Source organism: Lissotriton helveticus (assembly GCF_964261635.1).
Source record: "Lissotriton helveticus chromosome 1_1 unlocalized genomic scaffold, aLisHel1.1 SUPER_1_unloc_17, whole genome shotgun sequence".
In the NCBI taxonomy this organism is placed as follows: Eukaryota; Metazoa; Chordata; class Amphibia; order Caudata; family Salamandridae; genus Lissotriton; species Lissotriton helveticus.
The window spans coordinates 4,026,557-4,043,968 of record NW_027611656.1 but is presented as its reverse complement, the minus strand read 5'-3'; the positions used below and the strand labels follow the sequence as shown (position 1 = coordinate 4,043,968).

At 48.1% G+C, this 17,412-nt stretch overlaps 1 protein-coding gene and 1 long non-coding RNA gene across 4 annotated transcripts in view; one reads left to right on the top strand and one right to left on the bottom strand.

Annotated features, from left to right (window-relative positions):
• The window catches only part of LOC144805649 (uncharacterized), a 749,755-nt gene that overhangs the window by 154,507 nt on the left and 577,836 nt on the right, over positions 1-17,412 (bottom strand). The window contains exon 1 of one of the 3 annotated variants that reach the window (XR_013605567.1): positions 131-261. The exons of the other annotated variants lie outside the window; for them this stretch is intronic. The gene's annotated coding sequence lies outside the window, so the exon portion shown is untranslated. Of the gene's footprint in view, positions 1-130; positions 262-17,412 lie in introns of those variants that run through there. 3 annotated transcript variants of the gene reach the window in all.
• Positions 8,369-17,412, top strand: part of LOC144805655 (uncharacterized) — a 38,960-nt gene continuing 29,916 nt past the window's right edge. Inside the window, exons 1-2 of the long non-coding RNA XR_013605569.1 lie at positions 8,369-8,423; positions 11,139-11,258. This is a non-coding gene — a long non-coding RNA (uncharacterized LOC144805655). The remainder of the gene's footprint in view (positions 8,424-11,138; positions 11,259-17,412) is intronic.

The following is a 17,412-nucleotide window of genomic DNA, read 5'->3' as shown; positions in this document are numbered from 1 at the left end:
CATCCAGGCTTAGAATAGTCAGTCTCACCCGCCGTGCAACTGCGCACGCGCGGAAAACAGGCACTGTCTCCAGCATGTACAAAGATGACAGTCCCAATGGAGCTTGGAAACTGGGATTCCTGGGACTCACCTCTCCTTGTGCTCCGCTCAGTGGGGGCAGCAGGGCTGGGGGAGAGGTGGGGGCACGCCGGGGGCCCGGCTGCCTGTGAGGAGTGTTTCCCGGTGTGTTATTGCCCCCGGAGTGACGCGCACGCTCACGCCGAGCCACAGGGGCGCGAACAAAACATGGCGTCTCACGGCTGCGCACGCGCAGGACCGCTGGTCCCTGCTGCGCATGTGCGGAGCGAAGACACTTTTTCCTGTCGCCGAGTTAGGACCTTGCTCGCAGTCCAGCCCGTGAACTGCCTCGGACAGAGGACTCTCAGCCACACTGCGCATGCCCAGAGTATAGCCGAAAAGTTTCACTGCGCCTGCGCAGAGCAAAGAGAGGACCCATAGAGGAGCCGAACCGAAAGGCTTTGCACTCACATACATATAGGGTGACCAGGCGTCCCCGTTTTGCCAGGACAGTCCCAGTTTTTCACCTGCTGTCCCAGCAGATTTCCAGAAATTTAGCTCATGTCCCAGTTTTTAGAGAGGGTCGACTGAAAACTGTGGGAGGTGTTTTTTAGGTTTTACAAAACAGGGATAGTTGGGAGTTGTTTCAAGAAAGCAATTTAATTAACAGGCAAGCTACTGGGTTTAAAAATTGGATTTTATGTATGTTCTTACTGCCTGTTCTGTAATTCTCTGCTGAGGAGCGCTCTCATCACTTGAAGTAAAGTTGTAGTCCTTCTTCTATTTTTGTGAAATGTCCCCGTTTTTGGCTTTAAAATTCTGGTCACCCTACATACATCTCATTCATTGTATCCTCGCGCGCACCCCGTCCCCCCTGTCCTGGCACTGAGCTGTAGCCCTTCACTGCGCTGTCGGAGCCTGTGCTGTGAATCTTTCTTGCAACAACTTCTGGAGTTCGATTGCCTTGGCAGCGGTAGTATCTTTCGCGCATGCGCAGTTGTTCATCATAGGCCTTATTTCACCCACGCGCCGCTGCAGAAAGCAGTGTCTGTCCCCGGCGCATGCGCAGTTCATCTAAGGCTCCTTTATCCCGCGCTGTGAGAAGAATATCTGTCCTTGGCGCATGCGCAGTTGTTCACCCGACCACAGCACAGACCACAGCACCCACATGAAACCCCAGGTGAGGCCAAAAGATACAAAGATTGTCTGGTTCTGGAGGGTCTCCAGTCTGCTCTCCGGGATCCATCTGTTGTTGTTGTTGTTGCATCGATCGATGATTATTTTGTCTCAGCAATGCTCATTGGCCCTCACTGCTGGAGTTGGGTCTCTTTTCAAGGCCTCAGCAAACTGTGACATTTGTTTCACCAGAAAAGTCTGTGATGGGAACATCGACCTGAATCCCGTTTGTTTCTTTCACCAGAGTAAAGGGGGGCGGCCCCGCCAATCGAAAGTGAAAGAACGCACTCCAGGCAGCACCGACTGCGCCTCATTGTACCTGGGCCTGCACAGCATCATCTGACGAGGCTAAAACTCCCCCAAATATGACTCAACCCCACTAGGGCCTCAGTAACCAGGCAGCACCGACTGCGCCTCATTGCACCTGGGAGAGTGAAGGGGGGCCGCCCGGTCAATCGAAAGTGAAAGAACGCACTCCCAGGCAGCACCGATGCGCCTCATTGTACCTGGGCTGGGCCTGCACAGCATCATCTGACGAGGCTAAAACTCCCCCAAATATTACTCAACCCCACTAGGGCCTCAGTAACCAGGCAGCACCGACTGCGCCTCATTGTACCTGGGCCTGGGCCTGCACAGCATCATCTGATGAGGCTAAAACTCCCCCAAATATGTCTCAACCTCACTAGGGCCTCAGTGACCAGGCAGCGGTCAGCCAATGCCCATCAGGTAAACAAGTATTGGAATCGCCAGTAGGTCTCGCCTCTGGGACCTTATACGTGTTTAGTTATCCAGCACAATATCCTTGGTGCAACAACATCAACTGTTGCATGGCTAAACACGTATAAGGTCCCAAAGGCAAGACCTATTGGCTATGCCAATGCTTGTTTTAATTGGTTCCTGTTTGTGCCTTTTAGAGATGCATGCTTCTGTTTCGTCCTCGTGTCTAACTACTCCCGCATTTTGTTGATCTAGGTCAGTGTTTCCCAAACTGGGGTCCGCGGACCCCCAGGGGTCCGTGATACATTCCCAGGGGGTCCGTAGGAAGTAGTTTTAAAAACACAGAAAAGTTTCCTGTATAATTAGCAGCTTTCGAGCAACAATAAAAGTGTCAAGATAATGCCAGTGATTTATGTACCTGCTGGAGAGAGATGAGAGTTTTTCCATGTTCTTCAAAAAGGGGTCGCAGTTGAGCAGACAGCCTTGTCACGTCTTCAAGGAAATGTGAGTGTGACGAGGCTGGTGTATTTATTCACCACTTAACTAATCAGTCTTCTGTCCCTCCGTCCTCACGTAAGCCACAATTTGTGACACATTAGCTATTTTAAGGATTGTAATAACATCACTTTTGTATATTTAAGTCCATACAGATACTGAAAACAGCAAACCACAAGTACGAAAATGCAGAGTACAGGGGGCACGTGCCCTAAACATAACAAAAAATAGGTTTTAGAGGGGCAGGGTTTGCAAATTAGCATAGGCAGTGTGCAGTAATGTCACAGAGAGGGACATTGCAAATCTATAATGCCTCTCTTTAATGGTAATGAACCGGCATTCACGTAATATAAGCACGCACATGAGCAGCGTATACCCTCATGTACATGAATAAAGAAGTCTTAAATGTATTTTGGTACAACAATGTGGGGGAGTTTTAATGAAACGTGGGGCAACATGTTAACATTGACTTTCATTGGGCAGAGCAAGTTTCCAGTGGGAGAAAGCTAAAATATTGTAATGCATGATATAGAATGAATATAGTGCTCTCTGAATCTGACTTGCATATCTATGTACTTTTTTTTACTGCATTGCACAGATATTCTATGCAGTAGTCTATTATTATTTTCCTTTTGCATGATAGCTGTGCATTACTGTTAGCTTATAGATGCCACTTCTTCAGCTATTCACTAATGGTGAGCATTTTTAGTTTGGTGCCCGTAAATATTCTCTATCTCAGTGCGACCCTGATAGTTGGCAGCCCACTAGCGATTCATTTGATGTTTACTAAATACCAGGCAGTTGGGGTAAACCTGCTACTTGCTACCAAATGGGTGTTTGGACACACAACAAACTGGAACAAACATTTGCAATGCAATTGGTCTCACATTTACGCAAGTTTGAGCTATTGGCATTGTAAATGACAATGCCTTTTATTTATGTTTTGGGTTTCAAAACATAAATAAAATGCTTTGTCATTTACAATCCCAATAGCTTAAACTCGTGTAAATGTGCTACCTGTTGCATTGCAAATGCTTGTTATCTTCAGTCTCATGGTCTTTTTAGTAACATTAGAAAACTTAAATTTGAAGCTTTTGTGTGGGCTCTTATGGCCTAGGGCGCTGCACACACAACCATACATTTCTAATTCGTTGTCAACAAAGTTTGAATTTAAATGATTCTGCCCAGGTTTAACCAAAAGCTGTCAGTTACTGAAACATTTTGCATAGTGTATTTTCCTGTCAACAAATAAACATGTGTGTGGCATAAATGCCTTAGTGGCCGCTTACTTCCTTGAAGTACTATTTTCCTTACAGTAAAGTCCCCAATTTAATTATATTCAAATGGCATTAGATTTATGGAATTCCCCCTTCCGACCCCACAACAGAAGCAATCCTATGGATTACCTAGATACCTGTGTGTGTGGTTTGATTGCCACAGTTGTCCTTGAGGACTCCGGTTCTGGTGTGCATTACTGGGTCAATGGTGAAGATGGACATATACTGTTTGAAGAAGTTATGTCCAGTGGTCCTTTTGGCAGTGGCTATAAACCACTCGCGCCTCTTTGTCCCATGCTCCACTGGCATCCCCCTGATTTTTCATGGAAGATTAAATCTGCCCCTGTAAGTGTATCCCGCCCCTGGGAAGCCCGTGGGATCTATTCAAAGCCAATGGCCTGTTACATTAAACCACGCAAGCTACCGGGGCAGAACCCACAGATGGCCGCCGCGGTGCGTGTATCTGCGGCGCGGAGGCCGTGCTCTCAGGGCTTCTACGCGCTTGGTTTCTTGGCCTCCAGGTGTAATATTACTGTAGCACCCAGGCCGAAGGCCACGGCTCTCATTCAGTCCATTTTTTTTCGTAAATGTATTGTTTGGGTGAGGGGTTAAGTTCCTCTTAATTTCCAACAGGAAGAGGACTTTTCTGCAGATGCGCCACTGAAAAATCTTTTAATGTTATTCATTGCATAGGAAATTAAGGTGGTGGACATGGTGGTGGTGGATGCGGTGGTGGTGGACATGGTGGTGGATGTGGTGGTAGACATAGTGGTGGTAGATTTGGTGGTGGTGGACGTGGTGGTGGTGGATATGCTGGTGGTGGACGTTGTGGTGATTGACGAGGTGGTGATTGACGAGGTGGTGATTGACGAGGTGGTGATGGACGCGGTGGTGTTGGACACAGTTGTGGTGGACGCGGTGGTGGACGTAGTCGTGGTGGCATGGTGGTGGTGGATGTGGGGGTGGACGTGGTGGTGGACGTGGTGGTGGACATGGTGGATGTGGTGGTGATGGACGTGGTGGTGGTAGACGTGGTGGTGGCCTCGTGGTGAACGTGGTGGTGTTGGTGGATGTGGTGGTGGTGGATGTGGTTGTTGTGGACGTGGTGGTGGATGTGGTGGTGGTGGATGTTATGGTGGTGGACGTGATGGTGGTGGATGTAGTGGTGGACGTGGTGGTGGACATGGTGCTGGTGGTGGTGGTGGACGTGGTGGTGGTAGATGTGGTGGTGGTGTTGGTGGACGCCGTGGTGGTGGACGTAGTGGTGGTGGACGTAGCGGTGATGGACATGGTGGTGGTGGTGGACGTGGTGGTGGTGGACGTGATGGTTGTGGACATGGTGGTGGACGTGGTAGTGGTGGACGTGGTAGTGGTGGACGTGGTGGTGGTAGTGAATGTGGTGGTAGTGGATGTGATGAAGGACGTGGTGGTGGTGGATGTGGTGGTGGTGGACGTGGTGGTGGTGGGTGTGGTGCTGGTTGACGTGGTGGTGGAGGTGGGTGTCATGGTGGTGGTGGACATGGTGGTGGTGAACGTGGTGGATGTGGTGGTGGTGCACGAGGTGGTGGTGGTGGTGGAAATGGTGGTGGTGGATGCAATGGTGGTGGATCCTGCACACACTTTCCTTAAAGCGACTTCCTAGCTGGTGACCCGCATGCATGCACTCACCCTGCAAACACTTTCCTTAAAGCGACTTCCTAGCTGGTGACCCCCATGCATACCTTCACCCTGCACACACTTTTGTTGCAATAACTTCCTAGCCAGTGACCCCCCATGCACGCACTTACCTTGCACACACTTTCCTTGCGGTGACTTCCTAGCTGGTATTCACCATGCACGCACTCACCCTGCACGCACTCTCCCTGCAGTGGCTAGTGGCTACCTAGCTGGTGACCCCCTTTGCACACACTTTTCCTGCAGTGACTTCCTAATCGGCTGTGGTGACTTCCTAACTGGTGACCCCCATACACGCACTCCCCCTGCACACACTTTGTTGTAGTGACTTTCTGCAAGAAGCCTCTCTATGCACAATCTCACTGACACACTCCCTCTGATATAACGTCTGCACAATGGTTCCCGGTGCACACATTTCTCTGAAGACACGCGCCTTGCACGCACTTTCCATGAGGGGTGTCACAGCGATATATATACCGCCAGCGCGTTTTCAGGGCATCGGTGACGTATCACGCACTGCTGGCAGACAGTTGTTCTCAGTCACTACCTGCACTCACAGTCCCCTCACAATCACGCTGCACACACCTTCAACGAGCAGCCCCTCATCGCTGCACACAGCCTGCCAGCAGACAGTCATTACACACACTGGTTCACCCTCTCCTTGCTTCCTCACCACCTGCACGGATGAACCTTCACTCGGTGATTCCATACACTCACTATCACCAGTGCACACATCCACTCTCCCCACAGTGACTTCTTGCAGTGTGCGCCCTATTCACACATCAACCACACGCATGCACACACAGTCCCGGTAGACAGGGACTTCCCCTCCCATACAAACTTACTCCTTTCAAGATCTCACTGTGACGGCTCACTACCAGACGCGCACCTCCGATCACTCCTCGAGTTACACCTTCAACCAGTGACGCGCTGATCGACCTCCCTCCGTGGGGCATCCAATCTCACACCAGAGGGCGCCCGTTTACACACTTATCACACTATCGGCTCCATCCTTTTGTTGTTGTTAGCCACTGCCATGGCACTCACTGTGGTAGTGCCCCCAGCCTCCCCTCTTCAATGCCCTCGATGAAGTCTGCAGCGATCCCCTCTCGTGCACAGCTCCCAGGTACACGTCAGTGTCCTTCTCCCACTAGCAATGTCCCCTCTCCCCCTTGCAGGGCATCCCTTGCCCTCTGCAGCCCCCGTCCCCGAACCCTGTGTTACCCTTCTAACCCCCGAATTACTGCTTGTCTACTACAGTGCCCTTTCGCTCCCTCTTCAGCACATCTGTTACCCCCACCAGGCCCTCTCTCGCTCAAGCAGTGCAGCTTTCACACCACCTGGAGTTCTTTCTCACTTCTAGCAGAGCCCCTCTCACCCTTAGTAGCGCCACTCTCATCCCCAGCAGCACCCCTCACAGCGTCCTCTCACCACCCCACAGCGCCTCTCACATCCTCGCGGCACCCATCACATCCTCGCAGCGCCCATCACACCCTCGCAGCGCCCATCACACCCTCGCAGCACCCATTACACCCTCGCAGCACCCATCACACCCTCGCAGCGCCCATCACACCCTCGCAGCACCCATTACACCCTTGCAGCGCCCATTACACCCTCGCAGCGCCCATCACGCCCTCGCAGCACCCATCACACCCTCGCAGCGCCCATCACACCCTCGCAGCGCCCATCACGCCCTCGCAGCGCCCATCACACCCTCACAGCACCCATTACACCCTTGCAGCGTCGCTCTCACACCAGCTACAGTTCTCTCACCTCTCGCAGCCCCCTCTCACCCTTAGCAGCCCCCCTCAAGCTTTGAAGCCATCGCTGTTGCATATTTATCTTATGCAACTAACAACCATTGACAAAGCCAATAGTCCTGGCTTGTAGTAGATGTAATGTTACTTGTTGTATATGGATGGAATGGCGAAGCAGCAAAATACCAGTGGGGCGACACACTATGCCGAGCATGGATTTTCAGTTTGGGTTTTTAAGCCACGCCCTTCATTACATCGACCACTTCCCTCTGGGAGCCATCACAAGGTTTTTCATTCCACTTACAGCCCTTTCTCCGGTATAGTGACTTCCTGCTGAACTGGGAGAACAAGTTCACTCAGACTTGGCAGTCAGCTCCAGAGAGACTAATCCATGCCCGGGCCCCTCATCCATTGGCACCTTGTGATTCTTACAGCGTTACAGTTTATATCTCATTCCCCTTATTGGATTTTGTCATTTTAGTGTCATTTTATTCAATACATTTTACCTTTTTTTTTCTATTTTGGTTCGGGTTTTTTATTGTTTTGCATTTTGACTTTTACTTTTTTGGTTTCTGCATAAATATTTGACATATTACCTTAAGTTAAGCCTGCCTGGTCCGTGCTTAGGTACCAGGGGGTTGATCCTAGGTTAATTGAATGGCTTTGAAAGTTCATTCTGACAACGGTTGTGATTGTTCCTCATCTACCGTAAATATTAATTCAGTTTCTTACAGAAACTATCTGAAATTATCTGCAAAACAGGCAGGAGACAACCTACCAGGCTTGAAGCACCCTGTGGACAAACTGGAATATGGGAATAGTATTGTGTGGCAATAGAACCTCTAAAAAAATTCAGCTTGGTGATGAACCAAGAATCACGCTTGAATGTCACAACTTTTTAAAACAAGGTAGTCAGGAAAGTGTGGCGAATATATTGCAGCTCTTTGCATTTTGGCAGCCCCAAGCAAATTTGAGAACAGAGTGGATGTATATAGCAGAGGCGAGTCTGTTCAGCCAATGTGAGTGGTGAGATCCGCTTTGCTGGTCTGCCTGAAGGTATGATGCTGCTGACAGTGGCCTGTCTGCTAATAGCGATGGCGTGACTGGTGGATCTATGAAGCCAAATAAGAGAAAATTATCTTCCGACACCACAGTCTTCGTGACTGAGACCAGTAATACTGAAGACTCTGAGACTCACAGCAGTAATTTCTCCTTTCAGAGCGTTATTGCTGCAGATGGAGTGAAGCCAAGAAGTAAGCACATTACTAAGGTACCAACAAAGTTTAATATTGTTCATTTGTATTAACAGTTTCTCTTTTGCAGCTTTTGGAAATGCATTTTCTAGTTTTGTTGCTTTTTGGTTAGTTTTTTATTGTAGGCTGTTATCTTCGGTTTAAAGGGAAATATGTTGTAGTGTGTGACTGTGGCGTGGGATCTAAGACCAGTTCGGAGTAGGTAAGGTTTTATTTTGGAAAACATATTTTTATGGCGGGTTGTCAAGGTGTCTCTCTGAAAAGCTCTGGGGTCCGTGATGGCGTCTGGTTATGGTCTTGTTTCCAGATGGTTAGGAAGCAGACTTCAGGGGATGTTCCGTTCTTCCTAACTCCTCGTTGGACTCCGCCAGGGAAAAGAAACAGGTACAGATCATCAGGATATGTACCCTATCTGGACTCTCCCACAGGGAACCGGGCAAGTGCAGGGGACACCCGTGCTAAGATGCTAAACACTTTATTAAACGTGCGAGGGTGCAGAGGCGTGATTACTGGTGAGGAGGGGTATATTTACTCGGTGAGGACAAAGAAAGGTTGGGCAGATATTCTGGCACACATGCGGCTACGGTTTAGAAGAACCCCGTCTTCCTACCCAGCCCGCCAAACGCTGCTGTACCTGTTGTAGCCACACTCCTCCCTCGGGAGTGTGGCACGGCGATTCACGGATCCGGTGGCCTCCTGGCTTACTCCTGTTGTCCTCGGGTTCGCCTCCAAAAGCTCCGTTCTCTGCTCCTCCGGGCCGCTCTCCCACTCTCGATCCTTGGTCGGTGACGTCACACACCAGGACATCTTCTTCCGCGTTTTTACCCACTAGGAATCCTGCATCATCATCAGGGGGTGGAGCTGCGTACTCGTGTGTCCTCCAGTTAAAAGGGGCCGACATCCAATTCGTCGGCTAGATCCCAGGAACAGGCTTCTCCCCTGTTCCAGTCATGCTGATAATGAGGCAGAGAGGGGGAGGACGTCAGTTCACTACGCCACCACTCAACATTATCCGGTTCTTTTCCTCCCGTCCCCTGCCCAGTGTTACAGTGACCTTAATGCTGCAATTTGCATTTCATTACCATCATTTGCTTACTCTGGAGAATCTCCAGAGTGTAGGAGGTTTGCTGTTCCAGAGTTCTTTCTTCAGCTTCTGGGCAGTTATCACTCTGTGGCGATCTGTGGTCCTGTTTCTCTGCTCTTCTTGTAGTAGCTCTTATCAGAGCTTCATCCATCCGCCAACGATAATAAGATGCCAGGCATCACCCAGCACACAACACAGACTATGTTGGGCTATGTCGGCGCAGTTAGAGCGAGGATAAAGTTCTCCGGACCCATCAGGCTGTGAATGTACCCTAAGGGCTTAAGATGAAATGAAGAGCTTACCTCCTTCCTGAGTGGCTCCAGACTGCTGTGTGCAGACCCGATAACTGGCAGTACCCTGGAGTATGTATGAATAAATCAGATTATGTTGGAAGTAACCTGCAATATAGTGGCAGGCAGCACCCTGCCATAGAGTAGGATTTCTCATAGTGTTTTAATTACTGACACATTAATGGAGATTGTCTTTTAACAGGCAGAAGAACAACACTGACCGTACATTTTTCTGGGTTTGTCTTTAAAATGACGTACACATTAGGAATGGCATTTCGTTCTGCTGGAATAATAACACAAGTTATCTTGCACTCTATGTTGTTGCATGAATTGTAGGCTGCAATAAATTCCATGTTTCATTCAAACAAGCTTTCTACAGGGCACATACACGATTTGCTGCTGTAGAGAAATAATGCTCCTGTGTACTGTGGCAGACTCAGAAATATTGAAAAACTTCATTATTTCTCTTTCAGTACTTCCTAGTAAAATCTTTCACTTTTTGACTCCTACATTTAGCAGAAACATAACTTAGCACCATTAAAATAGTTGTGATGGGGAACATTCATGTGGGGTTAGGACTGGCTCGACCAGAGAGCATGCTGACTTGGAGGAGTATGGAGTTGACCACATTGCCTGGTCCGGTGTGGAACCAAGCCAGCGATGCTTTGCTGCAGGCTCATTTGCCCTGATAGCTGGTCAACAGTTTGAGGAGGAGGAGGTGAAGAGCTGGCTAAGTGTGCCATGAGGCTTGCATTTCAGTACATCCCTGAGAAGTGAGCTTTGATTCGATGTAGTGTTCCTCTTATACCACGTGCAATTACTTCTCTCCAAAGCCTCAAGAATTCCTGGGTGTGAAGGGCGGCTGATTCTGATTGGGTGCTTGATAGTTTTCCAGAAACTCAAGTTCTTGATTGTTCATGTTTGTCAGTAGTTAATGAAACACGCCCAGGGGTTTTATCTCTTCAGTTGACACAAGCTGCAATAAAAGTTTCTTTCTCATTGCAAGAAAATATGAACGGCTGACGAGCCTCTGTCTGTCAAAGAATGGAAGGGCTGAGGAACTGTCATTCATCTCACTGCTAAGCAGAGCAGTGTCATGCTTCACCCTCACTCAGGCCTCTGATTTTAACTAACATCGCTTAGAACACTGGGACTTTAGAACCCATCCGTTTAATGAGAAAAACAAAACTACAAGTCCCATAAGCAATAGTGGTGGAAGGTGTCACGCATGACCTGGGGCAACATCGATTCAGCACATCCAGTTCCATTTTTTAAGTATTTGACATAATATTGAATTTATAACCTTTGTTTTAATGATCTTGAGTCACCAGAATACTAAAAACTTCTTTTATTTTCAGGGTCAATTAAGTAATGGTCACCAGCTTGGAAGCTCTGTTCATTCTTCAGTATTTGTCATTGATCTCCACGTGTGGCTGGTTTGGTTCTGCCCCCTGCATCGTTCCCGATAACTCGCTCAGGTAAGGAGCTTGTAACAGCAACATGATAACCCCATACTCGTCTGTAAGAAGTGCGCTCTGAGGCAGGTATCCGATCATTTTTGTGAAACAAGCAAGCGCCAATATCTGCTATGTACATTTGTTAAAATAAAACACAATCAAATCACAGTATACTGTTCCGGAGGTTCTGTCCCAGCGACATTATCTGTAACTGAACGCAGACACCCTAGGAAGCATGTGCTTTTAAGACCAGTTGCATTCACTCACCTGAAGGTGACATGCTTCATTATTGGGCTATACTCCTCACCAGGCCGGCGCTACAATGCCTGGCGGGCACCACCAGAGGGCACTTTGTTGGAGATCTTTTATTAAGTATGCCGGATGAGCATAGTAGGACAGAGGATGTTGTGTCATAAGATGTGAGATTGGTGAAGTCTGAATAAAAGATCAACTATTGACCAGTTGCCGCAATATAGTTAATGTGATCATCCTGGTCCATGTTGAGATTAAAAACAGTGGCAGAGAAACTGAGGAACTAATGGCCCCTATCACGGTGTGAAAGTGTCGATCACCTATGAACCTGCTGGTAAGCTGGGGTCTATACTTCAGGTCAACGTTTTTAATGCCTTCTGTAGTCATGGAGCCATCTGTTGCCATTTAATCAGGACCAAATATGAGAAAATGGGTAAATGTGACCTAATCTTCTCCACAGTATGAGGAGCTCTGTAATTCAAAGCCCTGCACCGTGCATAGGTGATAAGGTGCATATTAACATCTTATTACCACAGGTGAGCGCTGTCTAACAGAGTGCACTAGATACGGTAACCCTCCTAAAATTCAGGACATATTGACTTATCCAATAGCGAGGACGCCGCATCAGAGGGCAACTGGTTTGAAAAGCACATGCTTCCGAGGGTGTTCAGTTAGAGATAATGTCTGTGGGACTGAACCTCCAGAACAGTATACTGTGAGTTGATTTATATGAAGAATGCATATCCTGGACTGTCATTTTCCTCAACATTCCTCATCAGGCACTAGTCACCTCACACCTTGACTACGCCAATGGCCTGTACACTAGCTTGTCTGTAGGGCTCTGTCATCGCCTCCAGACGGTTCAGAATGCTGCGGTGCGACTGGTCAGCGGTATCCCCCTACGTGAGCATATAGCGCCTCACCGTCATGAACTCCATTGGCTACCGGTCCAAAAAAGGGCAGAATTCAAAGCTCTGATCCTAGCTCATTGTGCCTTGCGAGGCAAGGGCTCTGCCTATCTTGCCACGTGCCTGATTCCCTATAACAACTCCAGGACCCTACGCTCCTCTTCAAAAAACTTCCTCACTGTTCCTAGATTTAGGAAATCTCGTTCCGGTGGAAAATCTTTCCCCGTACTGACGGCAGCTCTCTGGAATAAATTACCCAATGCCATCCGGTTGATCGAGGAGGAACAACCCTTCCGGAGAGCCATAAAAACCCACCTGTTCTGTTGATTGTTATTTTTTAACATCCTTCTATGCAGTATGAAGTTACACAGAAGCGCTGGGACACCCCGTTGGGGTAGCTGTGCGCGATACCAAAATACACTAAATAAATAAATAAATCTCTTGTGCTATGTAAAATAAAACACAACACACCGGGAGGCCAACACATCTATCATACATTTAATGCAAAAATAGCAAAAGGCCAAGCAAACTACCAAATGACAATTGTCTTTGCAATGGACGAGAGCATCCACCCTAAAGCAAGTTGAAGTATATAATGCTAATGCTACACAATGTATTTTTATACACGTTTCTGAAGTACTGGGTTTTTAAGAACCCAGCGGTGCCAGGGGACACACCCAAAGAGTTCGAGTTCTCCTGTCTCAGACTACAGAAACGCAGAGACTTCTTGGTGACTTCAAAGATCAAATTTATTGGCTGCAGCCAGTAACAGGTATCCTAGAAGTACAACACGGTGTATATTCTCAGGAGACTGCTCAACCTTACAAAACCAGCCTTCCCCTTTTATACAAAATATTATGCTTCAGGCAAACATTCCTTATTTTACAGTTGACCATTCACATATTTCTTCGACAAAGAAAAGCAGAATCATGATGACAAGCTCATTTTCAGTTTGTTCAACCCACAATCAATTACCCGGCAAGGCCCAACACTTTTCATCAGATAATCGGCTGGACCCCTAACAAAAACGGGCACCTCCTCCTCGTAAAACAGGTCATAAAGAAAAGAACAGAGACAGGTGTGAGTAAGATTAGACATAGTTGTGTGCAATGAAGGGTTTATGGCATGCTGTGCCTTGGTTCCTAATCTCGATCGGCCACTGGGAAAGGAACTGGCCAAACAGGTTTGGCTTCGGGCAATGGAGTCAGCTTGCCCAGGTCACACAGAAGTCAGCAAAAGTGTACGTGTCCCTAAGACTCGTTTTGGCCTTAGTCATCGGCCTATGTGAGGGCAACCACAAAATGGCTGCCGTACTCAAAATGGAACCTGAGGGTTCAGAACGGAATCTCTGATTTTATGGTGATCTTGTCACTCGAATACGCCGAAAATACTCGTATATATCATACTCGTCATTTTCGGTCTGCTGATACCAAAATCGTCATGCTACGATGATGTTTATAACATGGGTCCAGAATTCACGGAACCACATTTCTCCTAATACAAGTCAATGAAACATGAACACGTGATAGAAACAGTTACTGAAACAACACTAATGAGTAGGAGGCAGGATCTTCTCTCGAGAGGAATGTGAGGAGTCCGTGAGGTGCAGATAAAAGATACACAGACAAGCTGCAGAATTCACTGTTTCTGGAAATAACACTTCTGTTTGTCAATATTCGATTTACTACAAGATTTTATTTATTTATTTATTTAAGAAGCTTATAAAGCGCGCAGCTACCCCTAAGACGGGGGTGTCCCGGCGCTGGTAGATTAACAGCTAAAAGAGTGAGTGGTGAGTTAAAGAGAGGTAAACAACCAGGTTTTAAGTTTACGTCGGAACAGAGGTTCGGTCTCAGTAAACCGCAGGTCAAGAGGAAGACTGTTCCACAGTTTGGCCGTAATTACACCAAAGGCTCTGCCTCCGCACCTGGAACGGCAAAATCGAGGAACTACCAAGAGGCGGAGGCTATTGGATCTCAACGTTCTGATAGATTGAGAGAGTTTGAGTCTTTTTTGCAAGTAGACCGGACCAGAGCTGTTGAGCGCGCGGAAGGCAAAAACAAGAACCTTGAACTGGATGCGGTGGGAAATAGGAAGCCAGTGGAGTTTATTCCGGTATGAAGTTATTGAGTGACGAAACGGAATATTTCCAATCAGCCTTGCAGCAGCGTTTTGTACCATTTGTAGACGATCTGTAAGGTACCGGGGAGCGCTGGCATAGAGACTATTCGCATAGTCTAAATGCAACGTGATCAGAGCGTGAACAACGGTTTTACGACAGTCTATTGGCAAGTAAGGAAAAATTTTCCTAATCATGCGGAGTTTGACAAAACAAGCCGAAGAGACTTTATTGATCTGGGCTTTGCAGGATAGATCAGTGTCAAACTGAAAACCAAGATTGCGTACTGTCAGGGCAGAAGTAGGGGGGGGATTCAAGACAGGTGGCCACCACAAGGAGCTGGAGAGTGTTGTTTTTTGATTAAAAAACAAGACCTCAGTTTTGTCAGTATTCAGAACAAGGTGATTAGTGGCCATCCAGGAGCAGATGTTACTGAGACAGTTCCGAAAATTGGAGAAATTAGCATCAGAGTGCTCTTGGAATGAAAATACTAGCTGAGTATTGTCAGCGTAGGAGATCACTCTGACCCCCCAGGATTCGACCTCCCGTGCCAGAGGGCCTAAATAAACATTAAAGAATAAGGGGCTTAGGGCAGAGCCCTGAGGTACTCCACACAGGAGAGGTTTGCCCTCAGATTCAAAGGGACGGAGAAAGACCTTCTGAGTCCGGTCAGTGATGAATGATCTAATCCAAGTTAAAACCTTACCGCCTATTCCCAACTGCCTTAGGCGGTTAAGAAGAATTTCATGGGATATAGTGTCGAAAGCGGCGGACAGGTCGAGGAGAACCAACATGGCCTCCTCACCCCTGTCCGCACACTCCCGGATGGTCTCTGACACCTCAAGAAGAGCGGTCTCAGTACTGTAGCCGGTCCTAAAGCCCGACTGCGAGTCGTGGAGCAACTGCTTGGTTTCCAAGTATTTAGCCAGTTGGTACTGAGCCGTCTTTTCCAAGATCTTAGCTGGCTTAGGCAAGAGGGAAATCGGACGATAATTACAAAGTTGTGATGGATCAGCATCTGTTTTTTTCAGGATGGGAACCAGCATAGCCTGTTTCCATACCAGAGGGAAAAGACCCGAATTTAATGAAGAATTCCAAATGGAAAGAAGAGGGTTAATCAGGATAGGGGTAAGATTGCCCATTACCTTAGCAGGGACTGGATCTAGGGGAGACCCGGATTTGCCTTGGATAAATAATTTGGTGGCCAGCTCAAGAGTTAGCTCTTCAAAGGAAAATAAGCCTGTCTGAGGCACAATATCCCTCAGTGGAGGGGAGGGTAGAACAGGTTCGAAAGGTGTGATTAATTTAGTGATTTTTTCCTGAAAAAAATCAGAGAGGTCATCACAAAGCGCCTGACTAGGGGTGCACAAAGTAGTCAAGGCAGGAGGGCTGACAAAATCCTTCACAATTTTAAAGAGGGTTTTGGAAGAGTTCTCAGCGTTTTTAATTGACTGTGAGAAGTAACCTCTCATCGTGGTGCATTTTAGTTTTTGGAATTTATTCAGCGCCAGCTTGTAAATACCTTTGGAGTCGGCATCGTAAGTCTGACGCCATTTACGCTCCAATTGTTTACACCGGGTGTTTTCCTCACGTAACGCAGGGGAAAACCAAGGGGCCGAGGGTCTAGTTCGTGAAGAAGTAATGACGTTAGCAGGGGAGATAGTATCAATAGCGGCCAACACGGCAGCGTTATATTTAACAACTTCTTCGTTAGGGTCCCTAGTTGAATCGAATTGATAGGAAAAGCAGGGATCGATGGCATCGCAGGTGATTTTGTGCCATTTTCTCCCCGTCTCTCAATTCAAAGTAGAATGAGGGGGCGGGATGGGGACAGACAGGTCAAACGGAAGAAGGAAATGGTCCGACCAGGTAAGGGGCAGGGAGGGAAGGGATGAGATGCCTGGGTGATTAGAGAATATAAGATCGAGAGTGTGACCGGCAGTATGGGTAGGGCCTTTAACTAATTGGGGCAGAGTTAGTCCAAGTAGAGTCTCCATAAGGTGAGATGCTTGAGCGCAAGCGGGATTATCACCATGTAAATTGAAATCTCCTAGTATCATAAAGTACGCATGTCCGAGGGAAAGATCAGCGATCGTGTGCAAGAGGAAAGTAAGTGAGGTAGCAGAGGCATTAGGGGGATTGTAGACCAAGATACCCGCCATAGTAATAATGGAAGAGTCCAGGATCGTGAAGTACATGGCTTCTATAAGCCCAAGATTCGGAAGTTTTTTTAACAGTAACCTGGAAATGAGATTTCAAGATTATGGCAAGGCCGCCACCTGTTTTGTTGTTCTCACGGTTGATACCCACCAGACGGTAGCCCGGGGGGGGGGTAGCCAGGTGAATATCAGGTTGAGACGAGTCTTTGATCCACGTTTCGGTAAGGAATAGAATATCCCAAGTCAAGGTGACAATGGATAACCAAATATCAGTGGCGTGCCGAGGGAGGGAGCGACAATTGACTAACGCTGCTTTTATCGAGCTGGGGGAGCGGCGAGGAAAAGAGGACTCTATAGGGGAGGCACGACATTTGGAAGGGGAAGTAATCATGAAATCACAGTGACTACATTTAAAAGGCAGGTCAACCGGGTTGAAAAGACAGCATAGGTCGGGAGGGGAACAGGTACCTTGTCTTAAATTGAGGAGCTGATTGCGCGACCAGTGGATATTTGAAGTCAGAGTGGCAGGGGGTCTGGCGCTGGGCGCGGGTCCGGCGCGGACGGGCGCAGCCGGGCTTGCCTTAGGCGCGCCATCGGCGCGCCCGCTGCGCGGACGGGATGTCCGTCTTCTAATATCCAGTCTGGAGGAGGGAGGGAGGCGTCCAAGAGCTGTAACGCTACCCTGCCTCCCCCCAAGATGGCGACCTTGCCCTCAGCGACCGGTGTCAGCCCTGCAC